Source organism: Macaca fascicularis, chromosome 17 (assembly GCF_037993035.2).
Source record: "Macaca fascicularis isolate 582-1 chromosome 17, T2T-MFA8v1.1".
In the NCBI taxonomy this organism is placed as follows: domain Eukaryota; kingdom Metazoa; phylum Chordata; class Mammalia; order Primates; family Cercopithecidae; genus Macaca; species Macaca fascicularis.
The window spans coordinates 102,554,217-102,580,691 of record NC_088391.1 but is presented as its reverse complement, the minus strand read 5'-3'; the positions used below and the strand labels follow the sequence as shown (position 1 = coordinate 102,580,691).

General features: G+C 47.8%; 1 protein-coding gene and 1 non-coding gene across 7 annotated transcripts in view; both read right to left on the bottom strand.

Annotated features, from left to right (window-relative positions):
- The window catches only part of LOC102133047 (uncharacterized), a 697,922-nt gene that overhangs the window by 42,018 nt on the left and 629,429 nt on the right, over positions 1-26,475 (bottom strand). Inside the window, exon 1 of one of the 6 annotated variants that reach the window (XR_010582692.1) lies at positions 6,424-6,626. The exons of 4 other annotated variants lie outside the window; for them this stretch is intronic. The gene's annotated coding sequence lies outside the window, so the exon portion shown is untranslated. One more of the 6 variants, XR_010582691.1, reaches the window with a different exon arrangement.
- Positions 11,337-11,397, bottom strand: LOC123569898 (small nucleolar RNA SNORD44). Its single transcript, XR_006693783.1, has one exon. It is a non-coding gene; the product is annotated as a small nucleolar RNA SNORD44 (small nucleolar RNA).

Sequence of the window (26,475 nt, the reverse complement as noted above, 5' to 3'; positions counted from 1 at the left end):
GTCGCCCCAGAGGGCCAAGGCCACAGTTAAAAGAGGCAGATGAAGAGGAAGCCGCCAGTTTCCAGGCGGAGCTTTTGAAAGAGAAAAGAGTAGTCAGAAGGAGAGGAGGAGAAGGCGGCAAAGAAAGCGCGGGAGAGAGAAGAAAGAGCCATTCAAGTTGGAAGAGGCCTTCGAGGCCATCTCTGCCAACAGGAGGCGCGGAGTGAGGGCGAGGAGGGAGGGGAGCGCGACGGTGGGGACTGCGCGGGGGCGGGGCGGGGGTGCTGGGGACACCGCAGCGAGAGGGCGGGCGGAGAAGGCCGGGTTTCCTCCCGCGGGGGGGCGAAGAGGCAACGGGCCCGGCCGCGCGGCTCTGGCCTGAGACCCCGCGGCGCTCTGCTCGGGCCGTGCCGTGGCGCGCGCCTCGATCGCCGTCTGCTGGCCGCCGCCGCCCTCGCCGAGACACCGGGTCCCTCCGCTCTCTGCTGCCTCTGCGCCCCTCACCCGCTCTGGCAGTCAGAGGCCTTGTTTGAAGGCCTGGAGCGCGCTTTTGGGTGAGGACGCTCCAGGGCGCGCGGGTGATGGCCAGGGGGCTCTTGAGGAGTGCTGCTCTCTTTCGGGTCCCTGGGCGCCCCGAGTCCATCATCTGCGCCCTGGCCTGGGCTAACTTGGTTCCACTGTTCCCAAACAAAGCCGGAGAAGCCAAAGTAGCACAGAAGTTTTTGTTGTTGGTGGTTTGGTTTGGTTTTGAAGGAAGCAAAAAAATAATAATAACAGCCCAGGGAAAAGGGGTGTGTGGAAGGAGAACGGAAAGAGAGCCCTAGCCATCAGGGATAGCAGCAGAGCAGACCTCTCCATGCGCTCTCAGCGTGCCGGCGCACCGCTCTCTCCTTTGCCTGACTAGGCGTCCTGGTTTGGAGGCTGTTCCTGTAGCTTTTGCGGGGAAGGGTCAAGAAACTCCTTCTCCTCAAAAGCGACCCAGGCTTTCTTTCGGGCGATTCGTGTGGAGAGTCGCACATTTACAATCGAAGAGCAAACAACTGCGTGTCTGTGTATGTGTGTGTGTGTGTGCGCGCGCGTGCGAGCGCGCGCGTGCGCACGGGCGCGTACTGTGTGCCTCCGAGCTCTCTGGGTGAAAGCATTTGGAGAAGCTCTGGGAGCTTTGGAGTAGGGGCTCACCCTGTGAGCAGTACTCACACATATAATTCAAATTTCACAGCTGACCTGCTCTGAAAACCTCAATCAGCTTCTAATTGAAGGGAAAACAAAATATTGCTTCCCTACAGCAGAGCTAACGATTTAATCATTATATCAGACATTATAGCTTTTAATTAGGCTAATGCTGATACTGTATGGAAAGAGATAATTCAACACAGTTCTTGATGAATTCTGTAATTGGGTTAACGGCAGAGCAGTTGGGGGAGAGACGTCAATATTCAAGCTGCGTCTGTAGCCACCAGGTTTATGAATGAAAGAGGAGACAAGGGGAGGAAAAAGGCTGGAACCAGAGCGGGGCATTGCGCCCTCCGCCCCACGGAGCTACGGGCGGCTCTGGAGAGAGGCGGTGGGAGACCCGAGCAAAGCTGGGAGGCCGCCGGGTGCCAGGCCTCTCGGGCCTCGCCGCCGAGCACCGGCTTTTCCTGCCGCTCGGCCTGCCCGGCCCTTCTTTTGTGGGAAACTTTCCGAGAAGACTCTCGGCTGGGCCTACCTGCCCTGTACGCCCCGGCACGGGAGTATTTCCCACCCAACCCAATGGGCGCAGAGTATTTACCTACCTGCCCTGTACGCCCCGGGACGGGCTGTTCCCACCCAGCCCAGCTGGCGCAGATGTAGTGCGCAGTTCTGTCGGGTGGCTCTTAAAGACACGAGCTCTACCTGGGCTTCCACCCCTCGCCAGGTCAGAGTGCCACCCAAATGGGCACAGCGACCCTGGCTGACGGCAGCCCTAGTCGGTCCCCAGCGCTGTGGGCGCGGCGGGTGCGCCGAGCGCCCGGCGCCTCTGGGCACCACAGGCTGCCCTCACTCTCACAGTAAAGATTGCGGGGTCGGCGGGAAAGGGTGCTTCGAGGGGGCGCCGGGCCTATTGCCCAGAGGCCTGGACCCGGTGGCCTAGGCTGAGCCGCTGCTGGGCCTGTGGCTGTATCAGGAAACAGGCAATTTAAACCTTGGGGCCGCTTCCCTTCCCCTCCTGCCACTAAGGGTCCTGGAAAAGAAGGAGGAAGCAAAAGGCCGTTCGCACTCGCCTGCGGGAAGTCTATTGTGCGAGGGAGCAACAGTGACCCCTCCTCTCACGCCCCCATCTCGTCCTGCCAAGTAAGGCCTGAGCCACAGGCGGTTTCGGGGTCCCCCGGGAGCCGCGCCTGGCCGGCGGCGTCGTCCAACCTCTGGCTTCGCGTGGCAGGTGCACGCCCAGTGCGGCTGCTGGCTTGGAGCGTTCCCCTCCCTCTTCTGCTGCCCAGATTTCTAGGACCCGCAAAAGTTATGCCCAAGTGGGTGAAGAGGCAAGAGGCGGAGCTGAGACTGGACCCTGCCAGAGGAGATGGTTCTTGAGCCTCGGATTTTGAGGAAAAAATGCCTGCGCCTTTCAAATTTGGTCGGGTTCTTTAGAGAAGCCGCCTAAGCCGCGTCTTCCGCGGTTTAAACCCAGATGGTTTCAGGGTGTGATTTTTGTGCACTTTTTATACTTACGCACCTCCCTTTTAAATTTTTGCTCTTACTCTTTGGTTTAACCACGTCAGCGCAATATTCTCCTTCAAGATAAACATACCGTATTGTGATTCAGCCTTGTCTTATTTTGTCAGTAATTACGGGAAAATTAAATGGGTCACTGCTAAAGTTTCATTTACACAAACCCCCGTAATTAACAGTTTGAATACACCTTTTTACGTTGTACAAAAGTTGTAATTTTCTAACGCATGTTGTTTTTTATTGACGGAGAATGCTTGTGTTCGATGCCATCCTGAACACACGAAGCGCCTTCTCTGAGCACTAGGTGTGTTTTGTTTCTGTAATAGTGTAAAGAGCCGGTACAAGATCAGACTTTTCTGAATCTGAGACAGCTTCATAACCACTCCCATTAAAAACTGCCAATTATAAACGTCCAAGAGTGCAGGACATCTGATTAAACCAGGAAAGCCGAAATTCTGCGGAGAAACAAACCGGTCTGGCCTGTAACAGACACCCTCACCCCTGCTGCCCAGAGTGTGGAGGAGCAGGTGGGATTTGACATTCTAGGGCTGCTGTAGTGTTCACTCCACAGGATCAAAAACAGCGTTTCAGGCCAGTGCCACGACCAGCTTAGTCTCAGTGAGCCAGTGACCAGGAGCCGCTTGCAAGCCAGTGCAGCAGCTACGAGTCAACAGGCCCTTCCTCCATCCTCTCTCATTAGCCCTCAAATGGAAAAGGCATCAGTCACAAGAGGAGACAAGTCATAGGGAATTTCTATATGAAAAGAAATAAAGTGAAATCAGAGATGCTTTTTCTTATAGGCCATCCCTGTTATTGCAAATTAGATTAGCTACACAGGCTTCAATATAAACATGACACGAGGTTCACACGAGTGAAAGGACCATCCACTCCAATCTCTGCTTTCATCGAAGCATCTCACATAAATTACATCTTGTCCTTTAATACACTTTTCAATGAGATTAAAACATCACTTTGACACAATTTCAAGCCCTTTCAGTCGCATGGGTTGCTTACTTCAGAAAACAGCAAATGGGGAAAGTGGTTCTGTTTAAATCTTCAGGCTGTGGGATGGGGCTTTAATGCAGCACCAGTGCCCTGCACGCTGAGCTAATAGAGGGCCTCTTGGCCCCATTTGAATGCTATTTATCTTACCTCGAGGAGGCAGAAACCAGCTGTCCTGTGAGCAGAAATCAGATTTCCCTCAGGTTGGGTGAAGGCCTGTGATTACCTGGGTACAGGGCCTCTTTGGAAAGCACATTTGTATGATACAGGGCCGCATCCTTCGGACAGGGGGAACGGGAATGGCCTGTGCTGACCCTGAAAGGGTCAGATACCCCACAGGATGGGACACTAGCTTTGGGGAGAGAGTGCCACCTAAATGAGAGAGGGAGGTTTGGCAGATCAGGCAGAGAAAGAACCCTGTTTTGGATGGTGTTTGACCCTAAATCTCAACTTAGGGGCAGTGAGAAAAAGTGGGCAAACATAGGTGAGTTTTCTGCTAAACCAGCTAAAGGGATATTTGCACCTCTTCTTGCCAGCAGAACACGCCACTCTGGCTCCCCAGGGGCCACCTGTCCCTTTATGAACTGACTCCTCCTGTATCATCTCCCATGGCTCTGGGGAGTGGAGGAGCCCCACCAGACAAAGGACCCCATCAGGCAGGAGGGGAGGAGTTCGTGGGTTTCAGAGTAGGGGTTCTATGCATTTTCATTATTTTCAGCTATTTACAATTATGCTCAAAGCTCAGAACACACAGGCGGATTTGCTTCTGGAGTAGAGGCTGGTTACAGCCTGCCTTCTCAGGTGGTGTATCCTCTGCCATCAGGCAGGTAGGCACAGGAAGATCTGCCACTTGGAGCCTCTTCCCTCAGACCCAGCACAGCCAGGGCAAGGTTCCCGGGGCCTCCTCTTCCTTGCGGGGAGGGAGACTAGGACCAGCAAGTCCAGGCGCCCAGGTGCCAGCCTCCTCCCTTCCATCCCAACCCCTTTCCCTCTGCCTTCGTGGCAGCCTCCCCGCACGGCTCCATCTGCTCTCATGACAGTGATAACAAGATCCTAGCACTAGGCCATCTGAAGGCTCTCTGTTCATCCTCACAGGTACGCATGACATCTCCTGTATGCCTGCCTGCTCCAGCCCTGCCACCTGGCCTGCCTCCCATCGAGGAGAGGCGCTAGCCAGGGAGGAAGCCTGGTAGGGCCCAGGGGATGTGGGTAGGGATGGAATTGCTTTCCTCCTGGATCCGGTTTAACCACCCTTCCAAACCACACGGAGCTCGTCGGGGGACACCTGCCAGGTGTTGGAGGCCTCCCCCTCTGCTGTGGGCATTCTCTGCATGCCAGGCCCTAAGTGCAGGGGAGGAGGCCGGGGTAACAAGACCATTGTCCTGGGTGGGGAACAGAGCAGGGCTCCTCTTTCCACCCCAGCGGGAGGGAAAAGCTGCCCTTCCAGCCGCCTGGGCAGCCCCGTTGTCCGATGCTGCGGTGACAGGGGCTTTTGGGGACCTTCTGCGCCAACTGGGGTACCATCAGGGCAATTCCCCCAAACCCCGCCTTTCACAAAGGAGCTTCCAGAACGCAGGCCCCACCACACTCCAGGAAATCGATGTTATAAAGCGAGCGTTTAATGCGTTAGTTGACTGGCGGCCGCTATCGCGTTCAAACACCTGTTTCCTGCAAGGGGAGGCGGCCAGCCGGGTCCCTGCTCCGGTCAATGACTGCCAGGCCTGCCTCGCCCTGCCCATTGACTCCAGCACCAGCCCCCGCCGAAAATCCATTTCACCTTTGAAACTTCTTGACCTTTCCTCTCCACAGGAGGCTCAAACCCGTGGAACGAGGGGTCGGAAGCAGGCGGCTCTGCGGCACTGGTTGGGGAGACTCCCGGCTGCGCGCACCGAGAGCCTAGGCACGCGCGGTGCTGCAAGAGGAGGCAAAGCGGGTACGATTTCGCTGGAGGAGGGAGGACGCGCGCACGGAACTGTGCGCCCGCGCGGGGTTCAATCCTCCTAGGAAGGCCTTGGGGCGCCCTCCCTTGGGCGCTAGGATCCCACCTTAGGGCGACGGGACTGAGGCGTGGGCCGCGCTGGTGGGGCTCCCGGAAAGGCACCGGCAGTTCTGCGAGTCCAAGGCTTGAGGCTCATTGATTTTTTTCTTTTCAGTAGCAGAATTAATACAGTCAAGCCCGTCGGTCAGTCACAGTTAAATTGATTCCTTGCCCAAAACACCTCTCACTAAATGGCACACGCTTCAACATGTTAATTTTTAAAACGTAATTTCAGCCCGCGGATTTAGTTCTCGGCGCGGCCGGGTGTGCACCGCGGAGAGCACAGCCTGGCGCTGCCGAACGCGAGGGTGGGGGAGCCGCGAGGGGCGGGGAGGGGGCGCGGAGCTGTGGCGGACGCGAACCTCTCCCCCAAATCCACAGGCTCGATCTCCCTCCCCCCTCCCCAAAAATGGCGACTTAGAGAGAAACAGTCTGGGTCCATTGGGCGGCGGCCAATCCAAAAAGCCGAGGATCGGGGGAGGAGTGAACGCACAGATAAGAAAATGACAAATGTGCCCCGCGGCGAGTCCGCTAGCCGTGGCCACAACATCTACCCACCTGTTCTTTCCCGGGGCCCCAAAGCTGCGGAGACACCCCATCCTCCTTCATGGAAAGTCACCGTGGAGTCACCGCGCCCCTCTCCCGAGAGCCTTTACCGCCCGGCTCCCCAGCCCCGGGCGGGTTGAAGCCCCCGCGCAAGTTCGAGACACACTTACAGTTAGTTCCTCCTCCAGCTCCAGCGGGTCCCCAGGGCGGGTCCGGCACGGCCGCGCCCCTAACGCTCTGCCCACGGGCACCTCCCGGAGCCCGACTCATTCCGAACCGGGTGGCCAGCGTGCCCAGAGCGCCGTAGATCTCGGACCCTGGTCCGGCCCGGCTCCGGCAGCGCCAGCCCCGTAGCCGCGGGCGCCGGTGCCACGCGCACGCACACACACGTGCACACTCACACGCGCACCCCCGCTAGCACACTCACTCGCACACGCGCCTCTCTCCTCGCCTCGCGCGCGCGCACACACACTGCAGGCGAGAGAGACAAGAAAATGAAATTTATTATTGATAGAAAAGACTTTAAAGACAATTTCAAGTTATTGTTTCTCTCTGGAAAAAGGAGATCCCTCCACATAATGAAACGCCTTTTGTGTGGCGCGGAACAATACCAAACAAGTATTCTAATAAATAGCCACTTTTTTGTTCCTACTCGACAGTGAATAGAATCGAGCAGTTGGTTTGCGAGCAGCTGGGACGCCGTTTTGAGCTGGGAGGTGGAGCCGCGTCTCCCGTCCTCCTCTCGCCGCTCCCCAGTCCCCTCTCCCCTGCGTCCCCTCCTGCTCCTCGCTTCTCTCCCCATTCGCTCGCTCTCGCCTCCCGCCGCGGGCCCCCCTCCCGCGCCGGCGCCCCCGCCCCCGCGTTCCGGCCTGGCTTGCGGGATTCCGGCCCAGGCAACTGCAGGGACTGGGCGCCCCTCCTGCTCCCCTGCGCCTCCGTCCCGAGGGACTCGGAGTCCAACCCCCGCCTCCCCCCCAAAATAGTTGTCAATTCTGTCATCACAGAGGGCTGCCTATTTTCTCCTGGAACTACTACCCGCGCCTTTTCTAACCCTTGGGTGGGAGTATGTCACCCCCCCTCCCGTCCCGTGTCCACCCGGACCTTCCAAGAGGTTTTCCGCGCCGCGCCCCCACTCGCACCCGCGCCGGTCCCCGCGCTAGGCTCTGTCCTCCGGCGGAGCGCCTCAGCTTTGTTGGCTCGCAGCGGGGACGCCGTGTCAGTGGCCGCCGCGCCAGGCCTCCCCTGGGGAGCAGTTTGGGCTTTCTTTTCTTTCCCCCCCCTTTTTAAAATATTACTCTGCGACGGGCTCCTGAATTCTCCCCCATCCCCATACTAGTGCCCTCACGACTAACGGCAGCTGCTGAACGAAGCAGTGTCTAAGGATTAGTGTTTGGACACAAAGCTCTCCAGGTAAACGGCCCTCAGCCAGGCAGGCCCGCGTTCCAGGCGCGCACTGTGGGAGGGGAGGCCCGCGGGGCTGTGCGGGGCTCTGGCGTGGTGCGGCCACCCCCGCCTGGGGCGCGGACCCTCGCGGCGCACTGTCACTCCCTCTGCAGGCAGAGCCCCAGCCTCGCCTCGGAGGACCGAGTTGCCTGCCTTTCCTAGCGCGGGGCTAGCCCACGCGGAGTCGAAGGCGGAGGAGAAAATGTGTTCTGTGAGGCGCCTGGGCTGGAGCCCCACTTGTTTCTCGGGGTCTGGGTCTCTTGTCTCCACCCTTCCTCTCTGCCTCCTCCCCACAGTTGAGTGAAGCTGTCAGCACTTCGGACTCAAGACCACCACCCTCGCGACTCCTTGCAAATGTATCACAAGCAAACTCATTGCTTTTTTTAAAATGACGACCCCACGTTTGCCCAGAGGATTTGTGACCCCCTCCCACCCAAGGAAATATGTTTACCAACATAAAAAAAGAAAAAAAAAAAAAAAGACACACAAGTCCAGCACAGTTGAAGACAGTAAGGGTGTGCCAGCCCTCAGTGTCGGTGCGGGGCGCGCGGACCCACGCACACATCTCCCCCGGACAAACGCAGGGTAATTTTTTTTTTCATTGTCGGCAGCTGCAGTTTGCAGGAGATCCTTGTCTGTCTGGCTCTAATCTCGGAGACAAAAACCCCACATGACTTCACTCGATGGATCTTAATCTAGAGAAACACTATGTCATTTGCAAATTATTTCTTAATCGGACTAAGCTATTTAGAAGTGCGAGTGGAGGAGTGAGTGTTTTGGAAGCCGCCAGAGCTCAGATGTTGACTAGGAATACTCTTCCTAACAACCTCGCTTTTCCCCTAAGGGACATTGGTCTAAGTGTCAAAAGCAAAATTAAACAGGTACGTTTCTTTACTTGGGGATTTTTAAAAACTTTACTTTTGAGAAACTGTATTCCCTTGGAGTTTAAGTCAATTTAGTTCAGTCCTCCAAGATGTGGGTAACAAGAGGAAGTTGGTCCTTGACATCTTTAAAAAACCGGGTTTGTACAGGAATTTCGTGGCGGGAAACGCGGAGACACGTTGGAATTGGACCCATTCCAGCAGGTTCCCTGAAAGCTTTCTCCTTTTGTATGGAAAATGGAAACATTTTGGAATCCAGATTTAAAACTTTGACTTATATTTTACATGTTAAGTCGCTGAAAGATTGGGTACAACACTGCACAAACCTTCAAAACCTGCAAATATTTGAATGGTTTTTGTAAGCGGAGCAGCTGCCAGTCAGCTGGCTTTGACAGGCTGCCACAATTTTGTCACTTAATAGCGGGTGTTAGGCTAAGTGCAAAACACTCTGGCAAACAGATGTCAAACCCGTATCAATGGGGGTTGTGAAGTGGAGTTTTAACCCACATCGGGGTCTCGCGCACGGAGCCAGTGTGTACACGGTACACAGCGCAGCGAAGGCGAGCGCTCCTAAATGTCGTGGCCTCGCCCGGGGCGCTGGAGACGCTGCCTTGAAATTCTGTAAAACCGAGGCTGCTCCTCTCCCGGCGAGGCAGAGGAGAAGCAGGGCCCAGGAGCCTTGCAGGGCATGGGGGTGTGGACCCAAGTAGCCGCCTCCAGCCCCACTGCCGTCCTGCATCCTGACCCGCTTCGCCCGCAGAAGGTGGCGGCTCTTGCCCAGGCTGGCGCGCAGCGGCAGGCCCCAAGCGCGGCCCCGCGCCTCCCTCCTGCCGGCTCTCTGTGGGCGATGCCCCCTTGTCCACCGAACTCGGCCCCCGGCAGCGAGCCTCTCCTGCGGCCTCGGTGGTGAGAAGGGGGAGGCGACAAATAAAAAGACTCGTTGTCGGAGCAGAGCCGGCAACCACGGCCGAGGTCACCCAGGTATCCGCGGCCGCGCCAGACCCCCGCCAGGCCCAGAGCCAAGTGCAGAGCGCGGCGGCAGCAGCGCTTTATTCCCTTCGCCCGCAACCGGCCGTCTGGGTGGAAACTGCCTTTTCCTCGTGGTTTGCAAGAGGAAGTGGCCCAGAGCGCGGGGTCCTTGCGCGGCAAGGCGTGGAGGGCGGACGCTCCGAAGACCGTCTTCTTTGTTTCCGCACTGGAGGCGGCCCCTGGGGCACTGCCCTCCCTCTCCCAGGCAAGGGTCCTCCCCGAAGGCCTGATCTGCCCCTTTCGCCTGAAGGACTGGAACTCCTGAGGGTGGCAGCGTCCAAAAATGACCCCCACCCGCTGCAGCTCCTGCGGGATCCTGCGGCCTTTGTGTTTCTCGTGCTGAGAACGATTTATGTCCGCGCGTGGCTGCTGGGTGAGGTCCCAAACATTCTGCTCTGCCGGCAAACCAGTGCCACGGGGGATTATTCTGTGCGAAGAGTATGTGTTCACTCACTCAGAGCTTCCGTCATCCTTGAAATGTCTTCCCAAATTCTCACCTCTTGATGGTGATGTCTAACTCCTACACCAACCTCACATAGGAACTGGAGGCATCCCATGACTCTGATCCCACATCACAGCAGATCACTGGGGTTTCGATTTTTACAACGTTGATTGCATTTGACTTCGTGCTTAACTCACACTTCTCCTTTTCTTTTCTAATTTTCTTTGAATAACCATCATGCCAACTCTTCATTTTGGGAACTTAAACTTGGGGCTGGAAGGCCAAAATGAAACTTTGGATTTTACTACAAAATGTGATGGGAGGCAAATTTGCCCTTATGTAGATTAAAATAATTCTCAGAACTTTCTCTTGAGGACAGCGATTTCATTCTGCATTGCATATTCCTTCATGATAGGTATTTTGCAACTGATTAGGAATCTTTAGGCTGGTATCTACTTTACAATGAATAGAAGTCAAAACACTAATTTTAATTTTCTTTACTATATAAGCTCAGCCTGAGACCATTTGTGTGTCCCATGAATGCACACACAGTTAATAAGTACTTATTTGTTTCTTATAAGAAATAAGATGTTTGTGTCTTATATTTTCATTGATGGAATACAATCAAAGCATAATTTAATGCCCCCCAAGCCCTCTTAAAAATATACGGAATAAATATTCTACTGCGGGGGGGGGGTTGTTGTAAAAATAACTAAAGCTTCTCTGTGCCATTTATTTTAATCATATTTTAATGGAAAAATCAGATGTTTACAAGCAGTTTCCACAGGTCTATAGGATTCATTAATTCTAAATGTACAGAAAAGAAATGTATTTTCACCTTCCGGCTAAAGTTCACTATTTTCCCACCGAATTTCGCTTCGTCTCCTACCGAGGTGCATGTGCCGTTCAGGAAGGTGGGGGTTGACTCAGACAGGTGTCAACTTCAGCAAGTGTCCCTGCCAGGGTGTGTGCAGTGCACTGGATGTCTAATTTCAGCTGTGAGGTGGAACTGGGCCTAGGTCTTTTGAGGGAGGGGCAGGCAACACTTGCTCAGGGCAGATGTGCCCTGCGGATGTGGCGGAGGAACCCCGGGATTTCAGTGTTGAATTGTGGGGTGCAGCTGTGCAATCCCGGAAGGGTCAGGCCTCCTGGTGGGGGAGCTTGAAGGATGAAGAGGATGCAGGTAGAAGGATGATGCTCTCATTACGGGTGATTCCAGGGCTGAAATAACTTTCTGAAATCATCATTTGTAGTGGAGGGTTTTTGGTTTTGGTTTTTGTTTGTTTGAAATCAGTTAAAGCCAAATATGACCTTCACATTCAGGCACCATTTGCTTGTCATCACCCAGGGCAGGGGGCTGTTACATTGTTGGGATTTACTTCAGCAAAAAAATTATATAACTTGAGATTCTACTTACCCATTCTTTATTAGAGGCAGTAATTTAACTATCATGGTAATATTTTTCTATGCAGTTTATCCAAGGACTTAAGCTGAACCAACTGATGAGCCATAAAATAATGAATTTCACTGGTTTGTTGAGCTTCTGTACTTATGTTTAACTGAACACAAGCTTCCCTCTCATATTCCCTTGCCCCGTTCTTTTTTCTCAACACTCAACCTCTGTAGTAAGCCAGATGCAATTAGAATGGAATGTACAAATTGTTGAATAGAAATACAATGGTGTATCAAAATCTTCTCTGAATCAGAGCTGACCAGGGTCAATATTTCACTTTATTCCAGTCCTTGAATATAGAAGCACAAATGCAATTATTGAAAGACTTCACCAAAGAGTTAGATATTGTCAATGGGGTGAGTTTGAGTAATTGTCATTCAAAGGAGGGAGAGTCTGCTGATACGTGTGTGTATAATATCATAATAATATTATATGCTATACAAAATAAAAACAATCCATGTTATATAGGAAAAAGGGCCTTCTCAGTCATTAATTCACAATAAAAACAAATTTCATTTGAAAAGTTAAAACAACTGTAACATTTCTGGTATTTATTGACTATGCTAATTTATAGGTGATATGCACATGAATAGGTTTAGCCAGACTTTCCAGCCTTTAGCCAGCAGTCTTTGGAGGCAAGGTCACAGCTTCATGACCTGCAGTTGCCTGGGGCACTGGTTGGTGCCCAGCAGGTGTTCAGCTGTCTGTTTGTAAATGAAGAGATTACAACATGGGCACTAGCACAAGACAGTTCTGCACCAGAGCCTGGATTTGTTCAGCTGTTTTGTGCTGTGTGTCCTTGGCCAAGTAACTTAACTTCTCTAATCCTCAATTTTCTAATCCATAAAGTGGAGATATTAAATCCTACATGGTAGGATTATTGTGACAACTGAACGATGTCATGAATGTAAAAGCACCTAGACCTGGCACTCAAAACATCACTGGAGGACTCTTAATTTTTTTCACTTGATCTTCTTGGCAGACCCACTCACATGGATTCCCTGACTCAAGGGGTGGTGGAGAGAGTGAGGTCAGGCCAAGAAACACCTTACTTTCTTAGGAAAAACCCCAAAGGTGTGTCCAGTGTGGTATGTGCTGTGCATCCAGCATCGCCTCCTAGCCAGAGGTCTTTGTCTGCAGCACCTTAGACCCTGACCTATGTTGACATTTCAATGTTTTCTTCTGAGTGCTCCTTTCTCAGAACTCCTTAGACATCTACAGTCACTAAAATTCGACACTCTGTCATGTTCTGTCACATGTAACCCAACCCAACTGGCCTTTTGTGGGAACAGTGGGCATATCTAAAAGTCTTATTGCCTTTGCTCATAAAGGCTTATTTATGGACCAGAATTAAAGTGCAATTGGAATACACATATCCTGTTTCATAAACTACAGGATTTGGAGGTCTTACCTCTTACTTGCTTGGGGAGTTTTAAAAATTTTGGATCTTCATTCATTTCTTCATTCATTCATTCATTCATTCATTCATTCATTCATTCATTCATTTCAGAAACATTTCCCAGTCTCCTCCTATGTGTCAGGCACTGTACTGGGCCTGGGGATGTAAAGGTGATGAAAAGCAGGTTCTGTCTTCGTCCTCACAGAACGTGGGGCAAAGCCTCGCTGGTGGTATTTGGCTGCTTCTTTTTCTGGGTTAGCCCCTCTCTGCCTTTCTCTGATGCTCTTTCTTTCCATCTCTCACACACTTCTGAAAGCTTTTTTTTTTTTTTTTTTTTTTTTTTTTTTTTTTTTTTGCTTTTTGTTTTTATTTTTATGTCTAGTGAGGAGATTTTTCCCTTCTTTCCTGTTGGGTCTATGCTCATGGAGCTACAATAAAGATTCCTTGGTAGAAAAAGTTGGTGGAGCTTTTTTTTTTTCTGGCTTTGATTCTGCATGATGCTAAAGCCTCTGAATAATTCACTCTACATTTCACTACACTGGTGCCTGTTGAGCTCGACGTTGGCAAATGTCTGGCATGACCCTGGACAGGTGCTTCGCTCTTCCAGGACCTCTATTTTCCAAGCACAAAAATAGGGCAGCCAAACTCAATGGGTTCTGAATCCACCTTTCGAATCTAATGTTTCATGGTTCTAAAATGAAATAACGGAATATTTTGTCATGGTTTAGACCTCCAGGACCTAATTTCTTGATCTGTGAAGTGGGTACAAAAATGTGTTAGCCTCCCAGGAACATTAGTGTTCTGAGAGGAATCCAGAAGCTTCTAAACATGTCAAATGTTTATTTTTATAGATAAGTTTTATTCTTTTCCACGTCAATGGGGCAATAAGGGACAAGATGAGAGGGAGCCCAATGATAGCACTGTTAAGACAAGTGCTTCCTGCTATTTACATTTTGCAGCTCTGGCAGAGTACTGGGTATTAGGAACTCAAAGAGTGATTTCATAAAGAAAAAAAAAAGGGTAGTTTATACCAAAATGGAATAAACCCCCTTTTGAGTAACAACAATCTGCATAAATGCTTTAAGAAAGCCTATAATTATGATAAAAATGTTGCTCAAAGTTAAAATTATGAAGCAATCAAGATTTATAAACAGTCTCTCATCGACTTTTAATCATTCTTTCTTTTTTATATACAAACTGTACACAATATATGCTTGTAATATATCATGCTATACATTTTATTTTCAGTAATTTAGCAGAGCAAAATATATGTGAGGTGACATTGAGAATCTAGGTTATATATGCACGTGACTATGGGCATGTCGCTGCTTTCCAGTGAGCATGCACGCATGCACCCACACACATACACACACACACAGACACACACAGTGATAGCTATGCATCTTTTTTGGTATCTTACACAGAAAAGATGCATGCTTTTACTGTATCAGAATCTCTTTAAAACTTTAATTAGTATAGCTCCTTTTGCAATATTTTGGACAAGTATGACATGTATATGAATATTAATTCCCTGTTGCCAAAAAAAATTTAATTACTGGATGACTGAGAGCAAATTTGACCAGATTGATCAATATTTGTCTATATTGGGCAAAAATTGCCTCAGTCGAGTAGATGGAAATAAACAATATGGTGACCATGTGAAGGGCTGACCTAAAATATGAGTTTGTAAGTGCTGTGATTGGAACTTTCTGTTTAACGACTTTAAAATGTTTAAGCTTAAATTGAAGAGGTTAACATAAGGAGACCCTGATAGAAATAGACACTTGTTAATTGGCAGGTTTACATCAGGGATCCAGAAACAATTCTAGAAATAGTTTCAAGAATTGCATGAGTGTGGCACCTGGCACCTAGAACTCCTTTCCTGTAGGCCATCCTTGTCTGCTAATGTCAACTTCATGTTTGTCATAGTACCCTTTAGCATACTAGCCCAGTCCACCTAATTCTGGCTTCTTCACTCAGTTGGTCATAGCTACATAAAATGAAACATATTAGAGGGCAAAGAACCAACTCGTAGGTTTAAAATGACTTTTTAGGTAAGATTTTATCATCTGAAGATTTGAAAGAGAAAGATCAACTATTGAAACTCTATTGACTCAACAAATAGTGACCTAGGATACATTGATTCTTCTCAGGCAAAGATCCTCAGCTGGCTCTGTGTTCTCTCAAAGGTGTCTTATTCCTTTTCTTCTGAAGGCTCACCCATGAGAGCTGTATCAGCACCTGCTGGAATTTTGGCTCCTACTCGTAAGAATACATTTCTGAACTTGATCCTGTTGCTGGAAATGTCTCCGTGGAATTCCATTTAGCCACAGGTATAACCTCAGATCTTCAAAGGTCTGCTGGCTTTCCAGCCTCATCTTCAGCTTCTGTTTCCAGCCCAAGGACACTCCGTTCCCTCCTGCTGTGAGGCCTCCTCACCATCTGCTCTTTGTGTGGGTCCCCTGTGCGTGTTCACCTCGCCAAAGTCTCCCCCCAGCCTTTCATCCGGCCCACTCATCTCCCAAACCACATGTTTAAAGAGGCTTCCTCCCCCATCTACATTAGGGTGCTCAGTTTTATTTTCTCATTGCACTCTCTACTTTCAGCACACAATATCTATCATAATTTAACTGCAGATTTAGATTTGTGGTTATTTGTTTCATGTCTGTTTTTTTCCCATGGTCTGTCTACTCCATGAGGGCAGGGCTCATTGCATTTGGCCCACACTGTGCCTAGTGCCTGGCACATTGAATATGCTCAATAAATACTTATTGATGCAGGCAGATCAGCAGTGATGGGTGGCTGTCTATGGTGGAGAAACTGGTATTGAAGTAGTGCCCAGCAATAAGCAACTGTAAAACCTGACAAAATGTATGAGGCAACTGTTTTCCAGTGGTGGACAACAGGTGTTCCCTAAGGACCTGTGAATGAAGGAGGACCTGTGAATTCTGGAAATGAACCCCTGCCCTGGTCTCTGCCTGTGAACAATTTCCTGGCATGGCCAGGAGGCTGGAACCCAGGGAGAGCATGGTGGTCCCTCTGAGTTGGGAAAGCACAGGTCAAAGTTTGAAGTGCCTGAAGCAGCTGGAATCCACAGGTCTAAGAGTAGAGAGCAGAGAGCCAAGTAACAAGATGGTCTGTGGCTGAGGGCTGGGCTCCCCATGAACAAGGCAGAAATAGCCAAGGCTTATCAATAGAAGCTGGCAGGGGATTGAGAGTAAGCAGAAAACTGGAGGCTGAGCAGTGGAGTTTTGTGCTGCCAGAGTTCCAGTCATCCCAGGGTGGAGAGATCTTAATGCCACTTTAACACCTGTGGCATCCAGATGAGATGCCAGACAGACTGCCGTAGGTGGTGGGATCAAATGCCAGGGTAAAACTACTCTAGTCCTGCCCTAACAAAACCTAATACCAAGCTCTGCAAAGACACACAAGGGATATAGAGGTTGAAAGGTAGGTCTGGCCAAGTTGGAGGGGCTTGGGAAGCACTTTGGACTTCCAGAGATATGCTCACATTCACAGAGATCATTCAGTGATTGAACTACCTGCTGTCATAAGAGTCAATCATGGAAAAAGGAAGGTACCAAAATCCAGAGTCTCTACAGCATTTTATCCACAAAGTCAGTATCAGTGGAAAAAAAAATCACCAGACAACTGAGAAACAGGAAAATGAGATTCATGGTCAAGAGAAAAAGCAGTCAAAAGAAACCAGTCCTGGGATGGCTCAGATGTTGCACTTGGCAAAGATCTTAAAGCAGCTTTTACAACATGGTCAAATAATTGAAGTAAAATATAGTCTTAACAAGCGAACAGATTGAGAATCTTAGCAACAAAATGGAAATGATAAAGAACCAAATGGAATTTAAGAATCTTAAAAGTACAATAAATGCAATGAAAAATTCACTAGATAGGCTTGATGGCAGGTAAGAATTATCAGGAGGAAGAGTTGTTGATTAAAAGACATCAGCAGATGTCATCCAGTAAGAAGAACAGAGAGAAAGCTACAAGGAAAAGGGGTGGAGCCTCAGGGACCTATGGATAATATTAAATGGCCTAACACACACGGAATTGGAGACCCAGAGGAGAAGCAACTGATATTGGACATCACCTTTTTGGTTTTTTGGCTGGATATGCCAAATAATGACCAGATACTTGCCTAAGTTGATGAAAAACATAACTTTCATTTCCAAGAATCTAATCAAACTCCAAGCAGGAGTATACAGAAGAAAAAGACCACCCTACCTAGGCATATTGTAGTTAAACTGATTAAAAAAAAAGATAAGGGAAAACTCCACGTGTACAGGGGTCTAAGCAGACCCCTGTATAAAATACAATGGAGGCCAGAAACCACGGAAGGGCATTTTTACAGTGATGAAAGAAAAACCCCACAAACCTGTCAAGCCAGAGCAGTTCTGCATGAAACAAAAACCTCCTTCAAAGAAAAGCTGAAAAAAGACCCTTTAACATCAGTGAAGGCTGACGGTATCCCTAGCACAGGTCTGCGTTACCAAAATGCTGCGTTACCAAAATCCCTTCAGGATTATGGGTGCCGGGGAAGAAATGAAGAGCAGCAGACGTGGAGGAAGGTTGTTCTTCTTCCTGTAATTTACTTAAAAGAAAATTGAGTGTTTAAAAAGTAAGGCTGCCCCTTTGGAATTAGTGTCGGCTTATCAGATGCCCGAGGACGTCAAATGCCACCATGTCCTTGGCTTCACTAATTCCAGCAAACTGAATGTTTATTTATAGGCGAAGCAAAAATGAAAGACAGGGCGTGAAACAACACAAGGTTGAGAATGACAGTGTTTTACCACAAAGCAAAGGGAAGCTCTGGGAGTCAGTGAACTTTCAGGATACCTTGCCAACCATGAGTTGTTAACCCAATCTTCTCAAATTTCTTGAAGATGAAATGCCTATTATCTTCCAGTCAGAAACTAGGTTATGTGGAGGAATTATTGTGTTCTTCAAAAATACAATAAACATGCTGACTTCTCTGTATTATTAGGTTGTTTCTATGCCTATTTCTCAATCTTCCCAAGAGTCCTTGAATGCATTAAAGACAAGGGACAGAAATGTAGAGGGAGGAATCTGGCTCATTTTTAAAATGGAGATTTGTTTGCAATATAACCTGAATATTATCTTTCATATTGCTGCCCAAGGGCATTTGAAATAATTTCTCCTTAAAAGAGGTTCAGGGGAAAGTCTTTGGAGCTGAAGAGTTACTTGACTCTGGGCCTCTCTGTATAACAATAAAATAAAGATGCATTACCTTTGAGAATTAGAAAAAACAGTAGCCAAACCTTCACTCTAAGACTTATGTGGTTTTTCTTCCTCCCTTCCCCTGTTTTCCCTTCTCTCCTAGAGATAATTTACTGTTTGTAGTTATATGAGTCCTCCATTTTAAATGAATTACAATCTGGAATGAAAGAAAGCATGTTTCATCCTGAAATTTAATACTTGAAAAAAAGAAGTACTTACATCATTGGAATAAACATATTATTGCCTGTGAAGACATCTAGTTTCTCGTTTTATATATATATATAAATAGAAATATAAATTTATATATATATACACACATATACATTTTTCCTACTTAACATTGGAGCATATTTTTGTTTTACCATCCTCATAGCCTTGGAGGTACAGCACATGCATACACACACACATACACACATGCATACACATGAATACATACACAAACATACACACAGGTACACACGTGACACATGTTCACATGTGCACACACCTAAACATACGTACATACATGTACACACATGCACACATACGTACACACATGCACACATGTACACACACATGCATACACATACACACCCAGAACTCTTTCATCCTCTTTTGATGAGATCGACACTTACCAAGGTCTTTTACTCGAAGCTGTGTTCTCTACCTTTCCTCCTGCCCTCCATAAAATGCTCTCTCAAAAACTGAAATTCTTTGCATCAATAAAAGCATCTGAAAAAACGTGTTTTATGTGCCAGCTGGACAGTAATTTGCAGGGATTCGAAATATTGTTAAAAGAGCAATGCTGAACAAAACGTACATCTTATCTAACTTATGTAGACTTATGTTTGCTTATATTTAAAGAGATGATTGGCATATGGTTGAGTGTTCTTTTTTATTTGCACCATTACTGGATTTTTCTCATGTCTCCTTGATGTTATTCAAGGGCTGTCCATCAGAGCTTTGTATCTTGAAGATGAAATACTCCATGGCCTGTAGTGTGATCCCCACCTGGGAGCTCCTGAGAAACGCTGAATCTTGGGCCCCATCCCATGCCCACAAGTCCGCATTCTAAAGGAATCCTGGGAGGTGCACCCCACAGCATAGGTCGACAGATTTTTCTCCTAGGTTGATGTTTACTCAGATAGCTTTAGAGAAAAACAATATTTGTACTTCTTTGTGGCAGGCTTATGCAATGAATCCCCAGAGAAGTGAATAAGAATTTGTAATTATTGTTTTTGATACTTTTCTGGAATGTGTGTTTATATGCAGTGTTTTACACAAAAAGATTGATTGTTTTATATTTTACAATAACGATAAAAAAGCCTTATGGTGCTTCTCCAAGTCCACTATCTAAGACAATTCATGAGTTATTTTAGGGTCAGACTACTTTAAATGCTAGTTTAGCATGTAAGTACTTATTTAATGTGTGGCTACTGATTACCATCCCATGCTGCTTTGTCCTTGCTAAAATATAAGCTAGTTTTACTGATTTTATAAAATGTAAACTTGCTCTCAATCCTATGTACTTCCTAAAATAATTGGATATTTGAGTTGTAACTCTTCCATTTTAACATTGAGGAAAGTGAAGGAGAATTGAAATAAAGTAAATATCCATGAAATTCTGGTATGGGCTGGGAAGCAGGGACTTGGGGGTACAGCTGAAGACAAGAAACAGCCTCTAAATTAATGTTACCTCTCTCTTCTCTGGATTTCTTAGGCCATTATTTACAAGCTGTCAAATTTTATGGTTGAAGTAATTTGTATAAACTATGCAGTGAAAGCACGTTTTATCCATTGATTTCCTGGCAGTTCATGGTTGCCACTCATCTCCTGAAGAACACTTTTCTGCTTTCACAAAGCATAGATTAAAATACCAGTCTTCAATCCTGTCTCTAATGCAGAGATAGAGAGGGCAGGTTTTGAGGTTTCGTACTGCTACTCCTCCCAGAGAGCTACAAAAGCAAATAAAAATCTTCCCTAGGGCCGGGCGCGGTGGCTCAAGCCTGTAATCCCAGCACTTTGGGAGGCCGAGACGGGCGGATCACGAGGTCAGGAGATCGAGACCATCCTGGCTAACACGGTGAAACCCCGTCTCTACTAAAAAAATACAAAAAACTAGCCGGGCGAGGTGGCGGGCGCCTGTAGTCCCAGCTACTCGGGAGGCTGAGGCAGGAGAATGGCGTGAACCCGGGAGGCGGAGCTTGCAGTGAGCTGAGATCCGGCCACTGCACTCCAGCCTGGGCGACAGAGCGAGACTCCGTCTCAAAAAAAAAAAAAAAAAAAAAAAATCTTCCCTAAAGGAAGATGATGACATCCCAGGCTTCAAATTATATCTTCAAAAATTTTAAAAATTACTGTGCCAGTAGATAGTGGAAGATGACCAGACACAAGGAGACCAAACACCATTAAATGAGATGAAACAGAAATAAGATACTCCAAAAACAGAACTACAGTGACTCCAGACACTGAAGCCAATAGGTGAGGTATGCATTATATTTAGTATGTTACAAGAGATTAAGCAAAGCTTTTAAAAAATGAGCAGGGAATTGGAAATCCCAGAAGTAAAACAGAAATTTTTAAAAACTCTGAAGAAAAAAATAACTCAATTAAGAAGTCACTGGATAGATTTAAGATCAGATTAGATACAGCTAAAGAGAGAATTTGTGAACTGGGAGATTGTTCAAGGGTACACCTAAAAATCATCATGGAGGAATGAAAAATGAAAACCTCAGAAGTAAAAGTAAGAGACATAGAATATACAGTGTGAAAGTTTAACACACGCTTGAGTCTTAGAAAGAGAAGAGAACAAGAATGGAGAAGGAAACATAGTTGAAAAGATAATGGCTGATAATTTTCCAGAACTAATACAGAACATTGAAATCCAGATTCAAGAAACCTGGTATGGTCCCAAGTGGGATAAATGAAAGGAAATTCATAGCTGGGTATATTAGAGTGAAACTGGAGAAAACCAAAGGCAGATGAGACTTATAAGCAGCCAGTGACGGCAGGCAGACTACCTTTAGGAACAGTGCCTTCCCCAGCTGGCTTTCAAACAAAAGTAGACAAGAAAATTGTGGAGTGATGCTTTCAGGCAGGGCGGGGGCGAGGGCAAGGAGATGAGGAGCCTGCCTCTGGTGCACAATTTAGGGAGATGCCGCAACACTGAGTCATCAGGATGAGGAGTAGCTCTTGACTGTGCTGGAAGAGACTGCAGATGTCGCCTTTACTCCCAGCATCAGGGGAAGTAGCTGTTTCAGGAGTTTTGAAGCAATAATATGGTTAATCAAATATGAAAACCCTTTTGGCCTAGGAATTTTGCATGTTTTTAAACGGACCTTAACAAAAATTTGTGAAAGAGCAGAGAAAAGAAAAAAACACCCAACTCTACCACCTTAAATAATCATTTTTATATGACCCTCCTGATCTTTATATGGATGTGCTTTTCCATAGTTATACAGTTGGACCTGGAAAGCTCCATCCATGTGTTCCTGTCCAGCTGGGAGGTGGGACAGCTCCTTTCCCTGCTCCTGGGAGGAACTATGACAGCATGGGGTGTCAGTTTCCCAGGGCTGCTATCACAAAGTCCCAAAACTGCTGGCTTCAAACAATAGAAATTTGTTGTCTCACAGTCTGGAGGCCAGATGTCTGAAATAAGGTGTCCACAGGGCTGTGACCCTCTGGGACTCCGGGCAGGGTCCTCCCTAGCCCCTCCCAGCCTCTGGCAGCAGCAGTCCAGCCTGTGTGTTTCACGGCTGCACTCCGGCCTTGGCCTCTGTCTGCACGTCGCATCCCCTTGTGTGTCTCTGTCTTCATCTCCTTTTGGGTCTTTCTTCTCTTCTTACAAGGACTCGGGCATATTGGATGCAGGGCCCTTCTTACTCCAGCATGACCTCATCTTAACTAACTCCATCTGCAAAGGTAAACTCTCATTCTGAGGTGCTGGGGGTTAGACTTCCAAATGGCTTTTGGGGCACCCCATGTGACCCATAGCAGACAGCAAAGCAGAGAAGGCAGCAGTTGATGGCCCTCAGCCTTCTCTAATCCTTGCAGACTCCAAGTAGGACCACTGGGGACTCTTTCTGCTCACTTCAGTATAACACCTTGTTGGGCTGGAGATTCTTTTTCACTGTTAAGCTGGATTCCGGTGGTTTATCTTCCCAGTAAATAAAAAAGTGTGCTAATTTCATAGAAAACAGTCCCAATCTCACATGTTAATTCGATTCTTTGTTTTTCCAACAGAAAGTATTCTTCCCCCCAGCCGCCTGGCATCAGCTTAAATTCACTTCTTATGCTGTCTTAAGAGATCTAAGGATTCTGGGGACTCTGAGTCTGAGGTGGAGTCTTAACATGTTCTCAAGTAAATACCATAGATCTTTCTGAGAATGCAACTAGGAAAATCAGTGGCTTCACTGGTCTTAAAATAATTTGGTCTTTAAAAAAAGGGTTTAAATGTATTAACATAGCCAAAGGTCAAGCTTCGTTTCAACGAATAGTTGAGCATCTTAGTGAGACAAAGCACGCTGTGTGTTTCCATGCATATGCTATAGTTTGAGATTTACCTTTTTTTGCAGGAAAAAGTGAGCACTTGTCAATTACCCACTAGGAAGGTGTTGTGATAGGGAGGTTATTTTTCAATAATTGCCGGAATAAAAACCATTTATGCAAAATGCCGTTTCTGCTGCATGTGTGCCATCAGACAGCACAGCATGGTGAGGGGCCTCCCGCCACTCCTGTCCCACCCGAAAACAGTGTAGTGCAGCATGGGTTTGAATTCTCTAGGAAAGAAAATGCTAACTAAAGTTACAGTTGCTAACCTTTACCATACTCAGTCTCTGCAAGGAATGCGATATTGCCTACTTTTGCCCTATGAGATTTTAGGTGTATAAAGATGAAAGAATAAATCAGTTCCACTTTCCATTTTCCTCCTCTGGGTAAATGTCACCACTGTGCACTGGGCTGAGACTTCTATCTCTTCCTGCCCACCTCCCACCCCTGCTTCCTAGTTGAAGGAGCACAGGGCTGTGGGTGACTGGTGCCGGCCAGAGGCTTGAGCCCAAGGGCCACCATAAAATATGAGGGTGGGGCCACCGGCAAGTTATTCAGTCTTGGAAATCACTGAGGTGTGAGAATCAGGGAACTGCAGCTTCCCGTGCATTTTGGAAGGGAAGAAACACATGCACCCAAACCTACTGCTGGCAGCTTCGTACTGCACCACCATTTTGTGATCGCCATGGGTGCCGACGCAGTTTGTAGCTCCCCGTTCTCATGCTGATGCTGATGGTACAGTTTCACCACTGCCCAAAGCTGGAAAGCAGGGACTTCTGGTACCAAGCGCTGTGGGAATGATTTAACGCAAGCAGCAAACGCTGATGCTTAAGATCCATCTTGCTTGGGTTTATCCCTGTTTCTCTTCCATGCACACATTTCATGTGGAATCCACCCAGATGGCAAGAGGGTTTATTGAAAACTTTTTATGAATCTGCTCATTTTTATCACCGTGAAACTGTATTTAAAGAAGATAAATTATTTTTCTTTGCATTCAACAACTCCAGCTCATCCCACAAGTAATCGGAGAGAGTAATTTAAGGTGATCGAGGGTTTAGCCCTGAGCTTTCTTGATGAAGGAAATGTTCCGTGTCTGGTCTGTCCCCGGCTGTGGTCACTGGCCACACATGGATGCAAAGCACTTGAGGTATGGCGAAGGCAACAGAGGAGTGCGTTTTTAATTTTATTCAATTTATGGAGCTGCTGCCTTGAACATCCCGGGTGTAGACACATTGAGGATGGTGTGGTTGTTTATCTTCCTAACAGAGCTCCTTAGCAGGGAAAGATATATTTTAGATTTCCTTCGAATCAATGTTTTTGAAACGCTTGTAATACTTGTCATTCTCATGAAGGAAATTCATCCTATTTTATAGCAGAAACACAGGAAACAAGGAGTTATGGAGAGTGGCTTAGGATGTAGGAGCATTCATTTATTTATTTTTTTGGTCGATGATTATAGATGTAAAAGTGACTCAGTTTCTTGTTAATTCCCCAGGTAGCTTTTACTGAGACCCTTGCTTGAAGTAGGAGATCCAGGCTCTGGAGATGGAGCTGGGACAAAGAATAGCCTCATGCACACAGCACTCGCTCCACACTCCCTCCAACTGGCTCCCAACTCCTGACACCCACCCTGTCTAGGAAGCTCTTCCTTCTGACACACAAGGTGTGTGTGGCTCTTCCCTTTGCTCCCTGCCTCTCTGCTGGGATGCCCCTCATCTCAGAGTTGTGCCTGCCTAACCCCGCTCTCACTCCCTTTACCTGCCATGATTTTCTACAAAGCACAGATCACCATTGGACATTGGCACGAGGCGGCCTTACTTGGTACTGGTGTGTGGGGGTACATTTTGGCCAAGTGAAGCCCGAGACCCCCGCTTGGCAGCCAAGCAGAAATGTTGAAGAGCCACTGTACGAGAGCTCTAAGGGAGACAAGTAGGAGGTGAAGCTGTCCTGTGGCTGAGAGAGACCACCAGGAGAGTGAGGGCCGCTGGAGGAGGAGCAGTGAGGGGCACTGCATGGGTGTACCCAGGATTTGGAGGTCAGGGAAGGGGGAGAGAACCTGCAAAGGAGACTGAGAAGGCAGAGAAGCAAGAGAGGGCGGGATCCTGGAAGTTGGTGAAGAAAGAAGGATAACTGCCCATTCCTGATAGAAAAGTCAGACAGAGAAAGAATTGGCCCTGGACCCAACTGTGTGGAGTCAGTTCTGTGGACCTTGGCAAGTGCCGCTCAAGTGAGTGTGGGTGTGATCAGCAGAGAGCAGGAGGAGGTGAGGTGGAGACTGGGCACAGGCCAGCCTGGAGGGCTTCGCTCAGATAGGGAGGAGGGAACTCCATTATTTATAAAAGCAGATGGCCAGCATGCACGATGCCATTTGCAACTGGGATATCCATGATGACGGTGTGATTTACTGACATGTGATAAGAATGTAGTTGACCCAGCGTATGTATGTAGATTCATCCTAAATAAATGATTGGATTAGGATTCCTAGGATTTTTGCCTGATTTAAAATAGATGCTAATCACTGGTCAATATACATATTTTCAAATAAATCTGTTTGAACATAACAAAAAAACTCAAGACAGGAAAATAGCGTCAGTAAAAGCCCAAACTGGAGTGACGTAGAGTGTGAGGGGGCCTGGAGAGACGTTCCCATGTTTTTCTCCCAAAGTTACATTTAGATCCAGAAAGAACTTTGCTTACTAAAAAAAGAAATTCCAGAATCCTCTTTCGGAAAATTTTGAAATATGAGGTTCAATTTAACCTTTCTGGAAAGACTTCAAGACATTTCAAGATGGATATTTTTGTGCCAGTAGAGAAGTTCCTTCTGTCTGTGATACTAAGAAAGAAAACCTTCTCCGCCTGAAATTTGCCTTAGAAAACAGGCAAGCACTACACTTTGATGCCTAAGATCCGTCTTTCTCTCCTATGGGCACCTTCCTGTGGAATCCAGCCAGATGGCAAGAGGGTTGATTACAGTAATTTTTCAAATTTGAAGTCATTTTATTTTTCAAAATTTTCAAATTCGAAGCCGTTGTATTCGAGCCATTCAAAATGGCTTCAAAAATGCCAGGGGCTGTTTCTGTAGTCCTGACCACCCAAGACCATCCCTCCTACCCAGAAAGGTATTCTGGAGGTCTGAGACAGAGCGGGGCAATGAAGCCTCCACACAAAGGCAGGAGCTGTGCTCATCCCTGCCTTCGACTGCTGTAAACAGAATGGCCCCCTTCATCTTTGACCAGCTATTGCTGGATCTTTCCAAATGGCTCAAGTCATAGAGCTCCACGGCTAGCAGCAGTTACTTCGCTGCGGGTGTCCTGGTAGACGTAGTCAAGCAATGGTTCTCATCCCGTGTTTGCCTGTTTGACCAAACAAGATCAGGTGGAAGAAACAACAGGATGGCTAGCCCACAGCCGGAGAGAACACGGTCCGGCCCTTCTCTGCAGAGCAGCCACGGATCTGGGAGACGGATGTTTCTGAGACACCCTCAACTCATGAAAGAGCCCGGCACGTGTGCCAAGTGACTCCCAGACAGAAACGACGACGGGGAAACAACACCGAGGTATAAACTTACACATTTTCATTGTAGGTATATTTTAGCTTTTGGTTTTCAAAGAGTCTTTTGGATCCAGCAGAGGCAAAAGATTGAGAGAAACAGTTTTTAATGCCATGGTTGAAACCGTTATCAGTAGGTTTGGGAAGAACACCCTCCTTAGATTTGATATGGACTCACCTGGTCAGACAGGAGCAGAGGCACACTCGCAGTGGGAAGGGAGAAGGGTTTAAATAAAGGGAATATTT